We start from the raw sequence: 16995 nt of genomic DNA on the forward strand, positions 1-16995 counted from the left end.
TTGAACCCTGCACCTGGCCTCTGCTGGAGTAAGTCCTATTCGCCCAAGTCCTGCCTCACAGGTTGTGGATCCTTGGAAATGGTGTGGGTGGTACTCCTCTAAGAACCTAGGACTTACAAACATATTCACCAAAAAGTGCCCTGAGAACCAACAGAAGACTGAGTCCTATCTGCCAACCCATCCGCTGAAGGTGCATCGCCAGTCAGTCTGACTTTGGGTAGCTCCCTCTACGGTATTCTCCGCAGCAGCAAATCCTCTTCACTTCCCTGAACTCTACGCCAAAACCAAAAACCTTCAAGACCCTATCTAAGAAATGCCAATTCACACGGTCGAAGGCTTTGGCAGCATCAACAGTAATGATGGACAAAGGCATATTTTGTGACACTGCCAAGTCTGCTGCCCCAATTAGAGTGTGTACCAGCTCAGACATCTGCCTACCAGGAATGAAGCCCTTCTGGTCTTCGTGTATAATTGGGCCTACAATTTTGGACAGGCGGTTATTCAATATCCCCGCAAATACTTTGTAGTCAGCATTTAATAAAGAAATTGGCCGATATGACTGGCATCGGGTCGGATCCTTCCCTGGTTTTAAAATAAGTGATATGAGTGCGCCACTCCAAGAATCTGGCAGGGGAGAAAGGCAAGCTAAAATGTCATTAAATAAATTCAGCCAAACTGGAACAATCTGATCCCTTAATAGGGAGTAGACTTCAATTGGGATCGAGTCCGGGCACGGGGCCTTTCCCTTCTCAGCTTTATCTAGTACCGCCAGAATCTCACTTCCAGTTATTTTTGACTTTAAGATATGTTGGCTATCCTCTGATAGCTTCGGGAGTTGTTTCTCTGTAAGCCAGCAATCAATATGTTCTTCCACCGTGCAGGAGTCTTCTTGATATAACTCTTGGAAGAACTGCACAAAAGCCTGTTCTATCTTATCTTTATCCTCGGTAATGTGTGCATGTAATTTGATCCTACTGATGTAATTATAGGATCTATCGATTCAGCTCTTTATTGCCAAAAATTTACCGCAATTCTCCCCCTGCTCGAAATCGGTCATCTTGCTCGCTTCCCATTTTTGAAGTAAAATCTCTTCAGACTTAAGCCTGAAATGTAACTGTGCTTCCTCAAGTCTCTTTATTAAATTTTCATTTTCTATAGCGGATATACTCCTAGACTTGAGCTCTAACTCTACTTTTATTATTTGCGCTTCTAGACCGTCTAACTCACTCTTCTCTGCCCTAGACCATCCCACCACTGCCCCCTTTAGAGTTCCCCTCAGCCAGGCTTTATAAGTGTCCCAAACATTATGCATGGATGTTGATCCAAGGTTACTTTGCAGAAAGCTAGCAGTTTTAGATTCCAAAAAATCAGGAGTAGAAGGTTGCAATAGAAATCTCCTATTTAAGGTCCATCTCTCCAGTAAAGGGGGAACATGGCGGCCAGCTAGTCAGCAGGTCGTGAGTCGCTCGCTCTCCCGTTCTTCTGCTTGGGACCGACAATGTCTATCCGAGTCCATCCGGATAGAAGAATAATTGGCTAAGAGAAGGAAGGATGCTAAAAAAGCTATAGAAATTCTGTAAAGTTGTACGACACTACGACCCTTATGATACTGCTGCCTCCTTTGCCGGGATCTGTGCTGGAGCCAGAGCTCTTCGCGTCTTCACAACTTCTGCGTTCTTTGCTGTGTCTGACTCGGCGGCTTCGTGCCCTGCCTTTCCCTCTCGCTTCTGTGAGGTGGGTTGCTCCCTGCGCTGCGGCCTGAGTCTTGCCGTCTGCTTCTGTGTCTGCCTGCTGTGAGCCCTTTTACCGGCGGTGTGGGAGGTGTTTGAAGGCAGGGCTGAAGCGGGATTCAAGCGGATTCCGCTCCGAGGCTGGAGGGCGTTTGCAGCATCTGGGTGACGGTGGGAGAGCGGAGGAAACTGGAAGGCAGAGGTGAGCAGCGGAGGTGGTGGCTGTGCAGGCAATGGACCTGGAGGAGGTCTGGGGGCAGTGAGGAGGTGGTCTGGATTTACTCTTTAGGCTGAATATGTGCAGGACTAACATTTGCCTTTTTTAGGGCTGCGGGGGCATTAGCTAATAATCGACGCACACAGCGTTATATTCAAGCACAGTTTATTTGCTGTAAGTTTTTACATCTAATAGGACCCCCCCCGAGCATTAGGTTTGATACGTACGTCTCTCACGAAAATCTGCCCCAATCATGGTATAGGGGAAGTCACAGAGGTGGAAATTACTCTGGGAAGTACTCATATAGGGTCTAATTTCCTTACCACAAACCAGCGCAAGTTTGACTTTACGCCTACGTTCGCGGTCAGATTAGGTAATGAGGATACTCATCGCCACATGGAGGCAGATAAGTCACAATCTGAGCAGGATCCAGCACAGTTGGAAGCAAGAAGGCGACAGTTGAACAAGGGTGCTGAGCTAAATTCAACTAAATAGACAACCAGTATTGTTACTACGACTCCTCAGGGAAGGAGGTATAAATTAAGATCACAAAACTTCCTTGGGAGAGAGCCTCTTGTACAACAGCCAGCTCAACCGATACAGCACACACAGCTTACGCAGCCGTCCCGGTCCACCGAGGTTTTAACAAACGGCCATAAGTATAAGAAGCCCTCATCTAGGACAGGGAAGCCAGCCCCTGCAAAAAGTAGGAAGAGAGACAAAAATCAATCCCTTCCAAAAATAACGCCTTCATTAAGGGCTTATTTCATGTCTAATCCACAGGGTAATAAGGATTTAAGCAAAAGTACTCCAGACGCAGATTCGGCTTTAGATCAGAATCCGACTATCTAACAGGTTTTCCATACTTAACAAGATTAACGGTACAGCCTCCTCCACTATTATGGAAGCTTGTCATGAAAGCCAAGTTGAACCTGGGGATGCAATGGTAGCAGCCACAGAACATAACTTGGAAGGCCTGGGGCCGAGCGCAGAAGGGGCAGAGCGGAGCCCAGTTACAGACTCAATACAAGGGATGCTGAGCCAGTTATCAGCAGAGATGAGAACTCGTTCCTCCACTTCAGAGGCCAATCAAAGGAGAATACAAGATACGTGCACCAGTTTAGAAGAAAATTTGGATGCACTAACACAACGGCTGGAGACACTGGAAAGTAAAGTGGGAGAACTCGGTCCGGAGGTTAAGGTCAATGCGCAGGAAGTGGACAGGTTAAAAGAGAGAGAGCGTGATATGGCCGAGAGGCTGGAGAGGCTTGAAAACATATCCAGAAGGAACAACATATGGATACTAGATCTAAAAGAAGGGCTGGAAGGGGATAATTTGAAAGCATATATTATAGATACTCTTGTAAAAGCATTCCCCCAGCTTGCCTCGACATCGATATGGGAGAAAGAAATTCAGCGCGTTCATAGAGACCCCTTCAGGTTAAATCCTGCACGGAAGAAGCCAAGGAAGATCCTAGTGTTTATCCAATCCTATACCTTGAAAGAGCAGTTTTTGGGGGAAGCCCTTAAACTTAAATCTATACAGGTTAACAACACCTCCTTTAAGATTAGGTCTGACATATCTAGGGTAACAGAAGATAGGAGATGGGAACTAGGGAAGCGGATGGACGTGCTGAGAGAGATGGGGGCACAGGTGCAGCTGAGATTTCCAGCCTTCCTGAAGGTTCTCTGGGCTAATAAGATGTTTAATTTCAGATTCCCGGAAGAAGTAGACAAATTTCTAGAACAAACCAAAACTAGTAATTAAGGCTAAGGACGGTCGGTCCCATATATATTTATTATTTCTATCTTTTCTTGTTAGGAGACGGGAGAGCCACGACTCATAGGGCAATATTTGTTGCCATGGTTAGACAGGGAGGGTTCCCGGGGGTGGGTGGTGCTGTGTATAGGGGGATGTGATGGTGTGGAGGGGTCTTGCACATTTGTTGGTGGGAGCATTGGGAAAAAATAAAAATAAAGTAATGTTAAATCCTCTTGATACAACAACCTTCAGTAGTTCTAGCAGAGGGCGGGACCAGGATAATGACGGTGGATAGACCCGTACAGGGATCAAGACGTAATCTGGGGTTTTTATGCTGGAATGTTAATGGGTTGAGAATTAAGAGAAGACAGCGTTTGATCCTTCAATACTTAAAAAAATAGTTCGGCTAGTATTATTATGATTCAAGAAACTCATCTTCTGCAATCTGAGTGTAAGGTACGATTTGACAAGGTAAGATGGGTGGACAAGACTATAACTTCAGACCAGCTGTGTTGTTCGAAAGGGTTTGCCATTATTCTTAAATCAAACTCAGGGATTGACCTTATTAAATCTCAGGTAGATACAATGGGGCATTGGGGCATAGCAGAAATAAAATCTCAGGGTAGTAAATATACTATAGTTAGTTTTTATGGCCTGAATGAGGATGACATAGGTCCATTAAACAATCTCTGCTTTGCCCTGGCTGACTTTGAGGCCCCTCTTATAATGGGAGGTGACTTTAATGTTCTTCTGGACAATTGGCTGGATAGATCCTCCCCTCGGAAACAGATTGCGGTCCCGCGTTTCAAAGCTCACCTTATGATCACTCTAAAAAACCTGAATTTATGCGATGTATGGCGGAAAAAAAGGGTGAGGTGAGAGAATACTCTTTTTTTAGCAAAAAGAATTCGCATTTTTCCAGGTTAGATTACATATTTTTGGACCATTTTGAGGTGGACAAAGTAAGTCATATAGAGTACATGCCCATTCACATTTCTGATCATGGGACTATAGTTTTTAAATTAGAGCTCCCTCAAAGACCTCCCCTGAAGAGATGGACCTTAAATAGGAGATTTCTATTGCAACCTTCTACTCCTGATTTTTTGGAATCTAAAACTGCTAGCTTTCCAAAAGCATTTGGAAGGCCAGGAGAAACAGATTGTTGAGTAGAGAAGATAAGATCAATAGTGTGGTCAGCTTAGTACTCAGGGAAGGTGACTAATTGTGAGAGATTTAAAGCGCAAAGCTTCTCAACTAAGACCTGGGATAGAGTATTAATATTGAATATGAAGGTTAAAATCTCCTAGCATTGAGGCATTAGAATATTGCACACAATAAGATGTTATAACTTCACCTAAGGAATTAAGAAACTCCTCTGAATAGCCTGGTGGATGACAAATCAGTACCCCCAAGACAAAGGATTGCGGGGCCAAACCCCTTCAGTCTCTCTCAGATTGTTTAGTTGAAAAGTGGACTTTGGAAAGTGCTGCGGAAAATATTTGCCAGCCCCATCCTGTCCGACTGTTCTGATGTATGATAGAGTCCCATCAGGAATAGCAGCAGCAGTATCAGTTTTGATGTATTGTTTTCACCAGTTTGCCATACAATATAAATATGTTTGAAAAGTTGAACCATCCAATCGCTATACAATTAACATATTATAAATTATTCCTAACAAATCTAAAAAACAAAACGTTAAAACACATACAAAACATTTTCATGAAATTATCAATTCACACAAAAGGAGTATGATTTATAATAGCCTCCTGCGTACACTTCAAACATATTAAGTGCATTTAAATTCTTTATAGATGTGACCCGAGTATATTTTTCAGCATCACCCTACATAAGAGTTCCATTCAGACTACTCCTAGAACTGAAGTTATTAATCATTGGCCACGCTGGCCATATACAATAATACACGGAGTTTAAGATTATCTCATTGTCTGACTTAAAACAAAGTGATCGATCAGCCAGCCAATCCAGACTAAATGCTATGCATATGAAATAGAGGATGTAATCAGTGTTTACATACTGCAGCCAGTTTTGTGCAAAATAACAAAAAGTACATAGTGCTATCTTTGTCTTCAAATGAGCAGATGCAAAATTCTACCTCTTCTTCAAACCTACCACACATCACTAGGTACACCCTAGTGGGGAGTGACCCCACCTATCTTAAGATATAAAGTGTGTTTAAATTCTGGGTGAATACAGTCCAAGTATTTTTTAACCCCTCTGCTTGAGAGCGAGATAACTAACAGGCTTCTTGAATGAGCTTTTCAAATATTTCTTCTAACATTTGAGAATAATAACGATAATGAGCCCTAATTATTTCCACGCTATTTGCACATATTAAACTCGGATGTTCCCAAAGATGCCCTAACTGCAGTGATATTAAAGGTTTCTTAATATAGGCAAACCAGCTAGCTTTGCTTTGTCTGTCATTAGTTCTCAGCTTTAGCACGGAATTGGGATAGACTACTGCATTTGAATTTCAATGTAATCTTGTCCAATACAGCCCTGGGCTTAAAGCTGCCAAATCTGTGACCGGGGTAATGCCTAGCTCCAGATAGAGTGGCACGAGTGGTGTTTCTGGGCCAAGCATCAACAGAGACCTTGGGAAGTTGTTTTCAATAACTTGCATCTTACTTAGGTTGCCAGAACCCCAGAGTTCTGCGCTGTGGAGGACGGCAGCCACCGCTTTTTGTTTATTAATTTGTAATTTTATATGTATTGATTGATGGTCTCCTTTTTGTTTTGTTCTAATCATGGTTCTTGAAGTTTGAAGTCGAGTGATACTTGCTCTGGTTATCTGTTCTTTTCCTTTAAGCTGGTTCTTGAGGTGTACAGCCGAATAAGCACAGCAAGAAACACACTCAATTTCTATGTCATTGAACTTCAGTTTGCTCATCGAAGGAGGAGAGGGCTTCATTGGCATGACATTGTTTTCTTGATATTGATAGCCAAAAGGAGATATCTGGGTTTGATGATTCATTAAGACATGTTTCCATGAGAAATATTAGATCCACCTTCTCATCTGTTATCAAATTAAAGATCTCTGAAGCTTGCTTCGATGAGGAGCGCACATTGATAAGACATGCTGAGTTTTGAGTAGAGGGTTCTGCACTATAATTTGGCTGTGACCTATCTTACGTTTGTTAAAGTGTGCAGGACTTTCCAACCCTAATTCAACATCTAGATGCCTTCCCCCTCTAAAGCAGGATAGCTGTCCAGCAAGAATTTGTACCTGCAACCTCATATCACACTTCCCTGCAGACCCCAGCCCCCTGAGTTCTCAAGCCGTGTAAAATATTTTTTTTGGGGGGGGGGAATCAAGTATTTGAAGGAACAGTATGGCTGTTGACTGTGCAACCACTTCATGCATCTGCGCAGCAGCCGTCTTTACGAAGGGCTTGCCGAATGACATCCTCCAGCTACTAGAATGCCACTGCCCAAAGTGGCGCTTCTAAGTGGCAGAATGAGGGGAAAATGGCTGTTAGAAGCGAACGCTGTCTTCGAAGTGCATGCAGACCGGAGATCAAAATGCCCCTTTAAATCAAGTCCAACAACAGTACATAACCCGATCAATGCTAAAAAGCAAATAAAATTGAGCTACAAAATACCCGTCAAAAGCAAGCCACAGTGTGCAAGTTATTATGGCCCAGATGTACGAAGCTTCCTGTTTGCATTTCTTAAATAGCGACTCCGTAAGAATCGCTATATAAGAAATGCAAAAGGATATGTAAAAAATGTGTGATTCCCTAATAGCGATTCCTACAAAGTAGGAACCGCTATTAGAGAATCCAAAATAGGAAATGCCATTGCAAAATATGAAAGGGTTTGCATTTCCTAAGCCCAGAGGCACCCCGAATTTCCCAGTGCACACGTAAGTGCAAAAATGCCCTAGGGGTATATGTGCGCTTCATGTCACAATAAAATAATTCATTTTTTTTATTTTGCACATGGTTATCATCAACTTAAAGTCAATGGTAAAAGCCTTTCATGAATGCCCAATTCGCATTTAGGAAATGCTTTGTACATGTGCTTTAGGAATCGCAAATAAGTAATCCCAATTTCTGATTCCTATATCACGGTTACAATTTGCGATTCGTGTGTAGAAATCGCAAAATGGAACCGCGATTTGGCATTTATACATTTGGAAAGGCCGTTTAGCATTTCCTAATGACCCGAAATAGCGTTTCGGTCCGTGTAGAAATGCTGAAACCCTTCGTACATCGGGCTTAAGTCTGTACCTGAAATACATGAAATGAAAGAAGAGAAGAACGAATGAAGTAGGACTCCCTATCCTTTACCTTTCTCTTTCCTAGTAGACTGTACAACTTTGCTCACAAAAAGACATAACCAATTGAAAGTCTTCCAAAATTATGCAGAGCTTTTCGCTATAAACATACAAGCTTCTGAAATAAATACAAATATGTTAGCTCAGATCCTAAACCTTTTCCTCACCAAGTGTCCTTGAATAGTAGCCAAAGCCTTTCAGCTAAAAATACATGGATTTCTCTGACGTTTATCATTAAAGAAGCATTTAGCAGTAAGTAATGTGAGCTCAGTTGGCTAAGGCACTCAATACCACTCAAGCAACAATGGAACATGTAAAAACTATATGCACAAAATCAAACTTAAAATTAGATGTTAAGGATGTAATAATGTCATCATGCAAAATAAAAAAACGATTTTACAAGAGATTTATTACCATTTCTCGGAGGTCACTGCTGGGAATACAGATTATCCGGAGCATTGCATTTTAGATCAGGAAGTTCAATTGGAAAATTCAGCAGATGGATAAAGTTAAATTATGAAGAACATGGACTAACATTTTACCTTGAGGATATTTTATTTACTAATACCCTTACTTTATTTAAGCTCCTTTGGTATCAATGCTGAATGAATTCCCATGCCTGGGAGGGGCACCTTGTGGTCCCTTCTTAGGTCTCACCTGAGCCAGCCTGGCGAGACTTTTAGTAAGTGGGCTTCAAAAAGCTCACCACACGCTTTTTGTGTGGCCTAAAGCGTGCGGTTATGCGCACGGTTACGTGCACAGGCACTATCTGGCTTTCCTCTCTCTTGTCATGGCCCATTAAGCGCATCGCTCGTGGGCAGCCTTACAGTGCGCCCACATTGCACACCACTCGCCAGACGTGCCTCCTTGTTTCACATGTGAATAACAGGCAATGGCGGCTGCACGACTTTCAATTAGTGGCAGCCCTGCGAGGCGGGGACTGCCACCGATGCTTCCTACTCTCCCCAATGACTGCAGAGGCGGCGGCTGTAGCTTGCGCTTCTCTGCCTCTAGGGCGCTGAAGTTTTGCACAACTTTATTTGCCCTTCTCAGTTTCAATTGTGGCAGCCCTGCGAGGCGGGGACTGCCGCAGATGCTTCCTACTCTCCCCAGGGACTGCACAGGAGGCGGATGTAGCGTGCGCTCATCTGCCTCTAGGGCACCAAAGTTCACAAACTCCCACCGCCTGCTGGGGTGGAGGAGGAGCTGGGGGCTTTGCTCATTCCCGGCGGTTCATTGTGGTAGTTTCCAATAGGACACCGTGCCCCCTACCTCATCTCCCTCTCCTCCCCCACACGTCCCTCTCTCTCCTCGCCCACTCGCTCTGCCCTCTCCATCTCCTTTTTGAAGACCGCGTGTTTGTTTATCTCTTCGTACATTTATTTAGGTTTTATTAAGGTGAGGTCTCAAGTTTCCTTCCTTATTGATCTGCTGGCTACCTTCCTCAACTCTTTGTGAAGCCAAGCCCTCCATGCCACCCTTTCTTACTTTCAGGGTTACCTCTGCCTTTTGCCCCTAAGCATATCGCCCTGAAACTATTGGATCACCCTCTAACCATAACTGATGCCCGTCTCCCTGTTACCGTTGACACAAGCTCTTCTTTCCATGGCCTGCTCTATCCATCTCATCACTAAAATCACTAAATCACTGCCCTCTCCGTTAAGGCCCACGTCTCCATCTCACCACTAATGCTCCTCAGAGGCGTGATGCAAATGGTACACCCCCCCGAACGTGATATGGACCCCCCTCACCGAGTCTCCCATGTTTCCAAATACATTCAGTGGCCTTGGGCAGAAAGCCTCCCAGCACCCCCTGAAGCGTAGCAGGGGCCTGCGTTACGCCCCTCATCTTCCTTTCTCTATTAACGCCCGTCTCTCTCTTACAGCACCCCCTCTCTCCGCTAACTTCCTGTCATCTTCCTACCATTGACTCTCATGTCTCCCTCCTACTGTTAACACCTTCCCCACTCACTAGTCAGGCCCTGCCTGCTTCTCGCTCCCCATTAATGCCCCTGCTGCCTCTCTCCCACCATTAACGGCCCTGCTGCCTCCCTCTCACTATTAACGGCCCGTCTCCGTCTTCTCTCCCTCTCTAGTGGATGAGTACATCATGATGGCGAAGGAGAAACACGGCTACAACATCGAGCAGGAGGGTGCTGCGCACAGCTTGGTCTTTTCGCTGCCAAGTCCGCGCGCTGCAACCAGGAAGCGTCTATTTGTAACGACGAGGGAACCGGAACTGGGGTGTGGGGCGGTCTCCTGTCATCCAGTGGGGGCTGGCCTCCACAGACATCTTCTGGAAACAAGGAGCTTTAAAATAATCGTGTGTGGGAGGCTTATGGTGGGGCCTCAGGCGGTGACGAGATCAACATGTTTTGGGCTAGGTACTGCGTGGGAAGCACGGTTCTGGTACGGGTTGTGGACCGGCCGAGGTCATGGGATGAGGCTGGATGTGTATGTAGTGGGGCTGCCGTTGCGGACCTGTAACTTAGGCCCTTTCATAATATTGGATTGTCCAGCTTTGCCCTACCTACTAGGTTCAAAACATCACTACTACACATCACACAAAAAACCTGCACTCAAAATCTTTGAAAGCCCTAGGCCTTCTTTTTAACCCTGATCGATGCAAGTCTGGAGAAGAAAAACAAGCATTGGCATAGCCAATAGTTCTCGCCTTTGGGACCTTATAAGTGTTTAGCCATGCAACAGTTAATGTTGTTCCAGTAACGGTATTGTGCTGCATAACTAAATACTTATAAGGTCCCAAAGGCGAAACCTATTGGCTATGCCAATGCTTGTTATACACTGGTTATAATGGTTCCTTAAAGGGGTACGGAGATGCCTCTTTGGAACCTCTCCCTAGGGTACCTCAGTCGCCAGCTGCCAAGAACCCTAAAGCAATGTTGTTGGGAAGTGAAGGGTCACTTTTTAGGCTGTCTGGGGCAGTCCCTGTTCTGACTACTACCATCATCTGATCACGTGCCTCATGAATGTGTTTAGCAAACTTGGCCTTTTTGGTGTCCAAATGGCGTTGTGGAAGTCTTTATAGTGTCCTTTAGAATAATTTCTCTTCTTCGGTTTATGGCTGATGCTATTGCCGTTCAATGTTTCACTTTTTGATTTGTGCTGTGCAATTCCCCCTTTAAACCAATTGGTGGATTTAGCGCCTACCTTGGGATTCTTTAATTTGAAGAGTTATTTTTTCAGTATACCATATGTTAATGTACAGATCGTCAAGCAGTGTTTCCGGACCCGTAGCTCGGGGTTGGATGTTTCTGGTAGTGTTCTAGGTTGACTCAACACATCTGAGTTTACCTTTGTAGAGCGTCTCATTTGGCTGGGAGATGAATGTTAGCAGTATGAATTGGTGGGGTTGTTTTCTAGGTGTGTGCGATTGATAGAGATGAAGGAGAGGTGTTACTATGTCTAGTTTTTGTGGAAATGAAGAGGAAGCTCGCCACAAAAGTTTGTAGGTAAGTTTATTCAGAGATAAAAGGCCCTTGATGAACCTTGTGCTGCTCCCGATACAACTGCCCTGTACTCCGTTCTAGAATTCCCCACCAAACTGTATACAGTTGCTAGGAAGTCATTGATGTTTGAATGTTGACAAATAATGAAGTATGGAAGTATGATTATACCATATATCCCTTCTTAACAATAAAATAATTACAATGTATATTCCCCCTGCAACAATAGAGAACATTGACTTGCAATATAATTAATACTTACAATCAAGAAGACTTAATCACAAATGTAATCATCAAAAAATGTAGGTTTGACAATAATACGGGAAGATTGACGAGTAATAGTAGGATTGAACATACATTTTTGTGATGATTTCGTATCGGAAGTAGAATTACAATCTTTACTGTAAATAGATTTAGAAGATTGATATTTTACCCACTCATTTTGTTCAGTGGAATTACATATGGACACTTTCCTGGTGTTCCACCAATTGCCATCAGCCAACTTTACACAATTGCCTTTTACATGTACAATCTCTTTGGGGCATGACCATTTAGATGTACCTTTTTTAGACTTATCACCTATATAAACTCTAACTAACATTCCTGTCCTAAAAGCTCGGGGAACTTTGTGAATTGTGTCTATGACTATAAGAATCCTGATGTTTCTTAACACGGACTCTAATTTCATCATGATTTATCATACTCTTGCGGCACGGCTACTGTGCAAGGTATTCTACCCTTGAGAATGCTGAAAGGAGTTTCTTTGGTGATTGAGTGTGGAGTGGTCCTATAGCTCCATAACATATTTCTCATCTGTTGTTTATGACTTAAACCACTTTTGCTCGCAAGTTGTATGCTTTCTACCAACACTCTATTGAACCTCTCCACTAAACCATTTCCCCTAGGATGGTATACTGGAGTCTTGGTATGTTTAATTCCCCATGTACTAAGACATTTTTCAAATTCAGCCGAAATGAATTGCGAACCATTGTCTGATACAATTTCAGCCGGACAACCCTCTCTTCTAAAAATATCTTCGCAAAATGTAATTACAACGCTAGATTTCACCTCTTTTACAAATGTTACCTCAGACCACTTTGAAAAATAATCAATCATGACAATGGCAAATCTGTCGCTGGTGCCAAGAGTTTCAAATGGGCCACATATATCAATGGCTAGTTTTTCCCAAGGTGATTCAGGTAAAGGTATGGGATCGATCATGGTTTCTTGGGTGGTGTGTGATTTGTCACTCAGAGCACAAGCAACACAATCGCGTACAAATATTTCAATTTGAATATCCATGGCTGGCCACCAGAAATCTTCCCTGATACGTCTTTTCAAAGCTGACATACCGCAATGACCCTCATGCATGAGATTTAATAGTCTACCTCTTAGACTTTGTGGCACAACAAGGCGACACCCTCTTCTCACCAATTTGTTAACTACTGAAAATTCTGACCATATAAGTTTAAAAGGCTCTAAAGATTCAGGATGCAATTTCCACCCTTGAATGTCTGTAAGAGCTTCCATGAGATTCTTAAGAGTGATATCATCTTTGGCAGCAGACATCCATTCTTCTTCAGATATAGCGCTACATATGTCATTGATGTCAGCAATCATCCATTCATCATCATCATTCACACTTGTATTTTCAATCGGCAACCTAGATAAACAGTCGGCATTTACATTTTTTACACCAGGAACATATTTGACGTCAAAAGTGTATTCTTGAAGTCGATAAAGCCATTTGGCTATTCTGGGAGTAGCCTTAGCTGATCCTTTCGTAGAGAAAAGACTCACTAATGGTTTATGGTCGGTTCTTAATGTAAATCTAATGCCCCAAACATAAATGCGAAAATGTTGACCACCCCACCAGCAAGCAAGGGCTTCTTTTTCAACTGTAGAATACGTATGCTCTGCACCCTTTATAGTGCGAGAAGCAAACGCTACTACTCTTTTCTTTCCCTCGTGTACCTGGATGAGAACAGCACCAAGACGATGATTGCTAGCATCAGTGGATATGATGGTTTTATCATTAGGATTGAATGACTTTAAACAAACAGTTCTAGCAATAGCTTTTTTTATACTCTCAAAAGTTGTTTGGCAATCATCGGACCAAGTGAATTTCACCCCTTTCTTCATGAGATTTCTTAGGATTTGAATTTTGTCAGAAAAATGACTGACAAATTTGGAGTAGTACTCCACAAGACCCAAAAAGGATCTTAATTGGTCTTTGTCTGTTGGGGAAGGCGCTTTTTCAATGGCGTCGATTAAACTAATTTTTGACTTGACACCTTCTTTTGTTAAGGTGTGCCCTAAATATTCTACTTCGGGCACACAGAATTTGCATTTCTCCAGGCCTATCGTAAGCCCTGCCTCAGCTAGTTTACATAAAACAGATTCTAATATGGCATCGTGTTGTACAACATCACTCACCCAAATCAATATGTCGTCTTGAAATACTAAAGTGTTCTTAATTCCAGTTAAAATCCTTTGCATCACTCTTTGAAAAACTGCGGATGCCGAAGCCAGACCAAATGGCATCCGGATAAACTGGAACGCTCCTTCAGGAGTAATGAAGGAAGTGAGATGTCTGCTTCCTTCGTCTAAAAGAATTTGATGGTATGCACTTGATAAGTCTAATGTGGAGAAATGTGCGCCTCCCCCAATGCTGGCCAACATTTCATTTATTTTGGGAAGCGGATGGCGATCAATCCATATACACTCATTTAGGTCCCTCAAATCGATGCACATTCTGATTTTGCCATTGTTTTTTTTAGCTAAAACAACTGGACTTAACCATTCCAATGCTTCAATCAGTTCGATTATGTCATCTTTGCAAAGTCTTTGTAATTCATCCTTGAATTTTTGTCTCAAGATCATTGGCACGTTCCTTACTTTGTGTACTTTGGGTACAGCACTATCAATTTAAAATGATGCGATGCTTTAATTTTTTGAGACATCCTAAAGATTCTTTGAATAGATCTGGAAACTTGGTGACCCACTTGTTGTTAGAATAAACTATGTTCAACACTTGATCAGGATGATTGGGATTTAAGATGATGTCTAAAGCTCGTTGTTCTTTCCATCCCAAAAGAGATTTTCCTTTTTCTACAATGTATAATTTGGCTATCGTTTTCTTATTTTTGAAACAAATTTCCATTGAGATATAGCCCATGACTGGTAGTTTATTGCCACAGTAACCCTCTGGTGTGACATTGGTAGGTAACAAATCATTTGGGTGGAAACCTATTTTCTCCCAGATTGTTTTGTCAATTATAGAAAAAGGAGAACATGAATCTGCCCAAATATGCACATCTGACCCGTTAATTTTCACAAGACACTTGGGAGGACGATAAGTGTCTTTGGGTGCTTCACAATTGCAGACTTGTGACGAATCAATCATTAGTAATTCTATATCATCGTTACCACTTTCACTCGAAACTTCATCTTCTTTTACGAAGTTAATGTTTTTTTTATTCATTTGAAAATTTGGCGTTCCTTTACATAGCCTAGAATAGTGTCCAATTTTCTTGCATCTGTAACATCTGCTCCTGATTGATGGGCAGTGACTGGCGTCCGCAGTATGTTTAGGACTACCACATCTAAAACAATATTTGGGCTTAGATCTGGTTTGGTCATCAAATTTAGGTTGAATATGTTTGTTGTATTGCTTGTTTGTATGATTGATACTGTGGACAGCTTCATCTTGCGCATCTTTGCTAGTAGAATTTTCGTTTAATTCTTTTACATATCTTGATGTATTCTCCATTCTCTTTAATTGATTTAATTTAATTGTGGGTTTATATAGCGCTAGAATCGACTCCCGGAGGAGTATCTCCGCGCTTCGACCGCTGGGGAACCCGTCCTGGCTCACCCTGAGAGATGGTCCCTAATGGGTATCTCTAAGGTGCAACCAGGCATCCCCGGCGGTCTGGGGGGGCCGTTGTGAAGATGAGGCAAGCTAATGCCCAGAGTTGCCGAGTGTGGTCCCTGACTGGAGTAGGCACCGAGGCGAGAATTATCGAGCCCGCTGACCCTGGTCCACGACCCTGCCGCTTCGGGAATCCAACCCTGGTCCCGGGCCGTCCTCTGCTTACGGGTCTGCCGCCTCTAACCAGTGAGCCACACCTCTCCTTTGCTGTAGCAATAGATTTTTCTAATGAAGGATTCTTCATACCAAGCAGTTTCTCTTGAATCTTGAGATTGTGCAATCTATTAATCATTTGATCCCTGATGAGTTCATCTCTCAGATCTTTAAAATTGCAATTGACTGCAAGTTTACGTAAGTTGGATACATATTGTTCAATGGATTCCGTTTGTGATTAAGTCTTCTTGATTGTAAGTATTAATTATATTGCAAGTCAATGTTCTCTATTGTTGCTATTTACAGTAAAGATTGTAATTCTACTTCCGATAATAAATCATCATCAGCGTGCGCTACTAACCAGAAGCGCGAGGGCTGCAAACAAACACCAGTTCAATTAATTTAAAATCACACACCTCGTAGATTTTGGTGATAATCGACAACAGGTTGAAATCGGAGCTCATCGGATTCAAGGGCCAAAAGTGTCCATTTCATTAACGACGTTATTGCAGAACGTCTATGCCGGTTTCTTCCCGTTTCTTAATGAATGTCCCACGATGCTTTTGATGAGATCCCATACTCGTCGCCACTGTGGAAATGAAGAGGAAGCTCACCACGAAAGATAGTAGGTAAGTTTATTCAGAGATAAAAGGCCCTTGATGAACCTTGTGCTGCTCCCGATACAACTGCCCTCTACTCCGTTCTAGAATTCCCCACCAAACTGTATGCAGTTGCTAGGAAGTCATTGATGTTTGAATGTTAACAAATAATGAAGTATGGAAGTATGATTATAACAGTTTTATACTGGTAGATTGGCAGTTTGAATGTTGTATTCAAAGACGAGGTCCATTGGATGCCCTGATACACTTATAGGGCTACCCACTGCTAGGTTAAAGCCGAGGGCCTCTCTAATGTTGCGGACATCATTAACTGGTTTTGCTTTGGGACTGTCTTGCCACATATTACAGTAGCCCTTAATCAGAATCTTGTTGGCTTTGGGTTGCAGTTGAAGAGTGAGTTCAAAAGTTTAATCCCGGAAAGTGGGTGTAGTAAGGGAGGGCTGGATACTAACTGGAGGATCACTGCTCTAAAAATGGGAAAGGCTGTTGGGCCTGATGGTGAAGTTGGTTGCTACCTTCTAAAAGGATACAAAGATAGAGTTAGTAACTGTTGGGGAGGGCAGTTCATTAGTGTAGACTAGCTGTACCACTAACTCTCACTTTGTCATGATTGGCCGTACCAAGATTCACAAATCCCTACATTTGTATAAAGCCTTAAAGACGTAGTCTGTGACGCTTTCTGAGAAGCGTAATATTCCCTGATTAAAACCCACCCCTGTCCCGTGCTCCCAGCACACCTTAGTTTGATTATGTGAATGCTTATGTAACCGTTTTGTGAATGTGCAAATACTGGAGTTGTACCTTTCTTGTCAG

This window comes from Triturus cristatus, chromosome 5_2 (assembly GCF_964204655.1).
Source record: "Triturus cristatus chromosome 5_2, aTriCri1.1, whole genome shotgun sequence".
In the NCBI taxonomy this organism is placed as follows: Eukaryota; Metazoa; Chordata; class Amphibia; order Caudata; family Salamandridae; genus Triturus; species Triturus cristatus.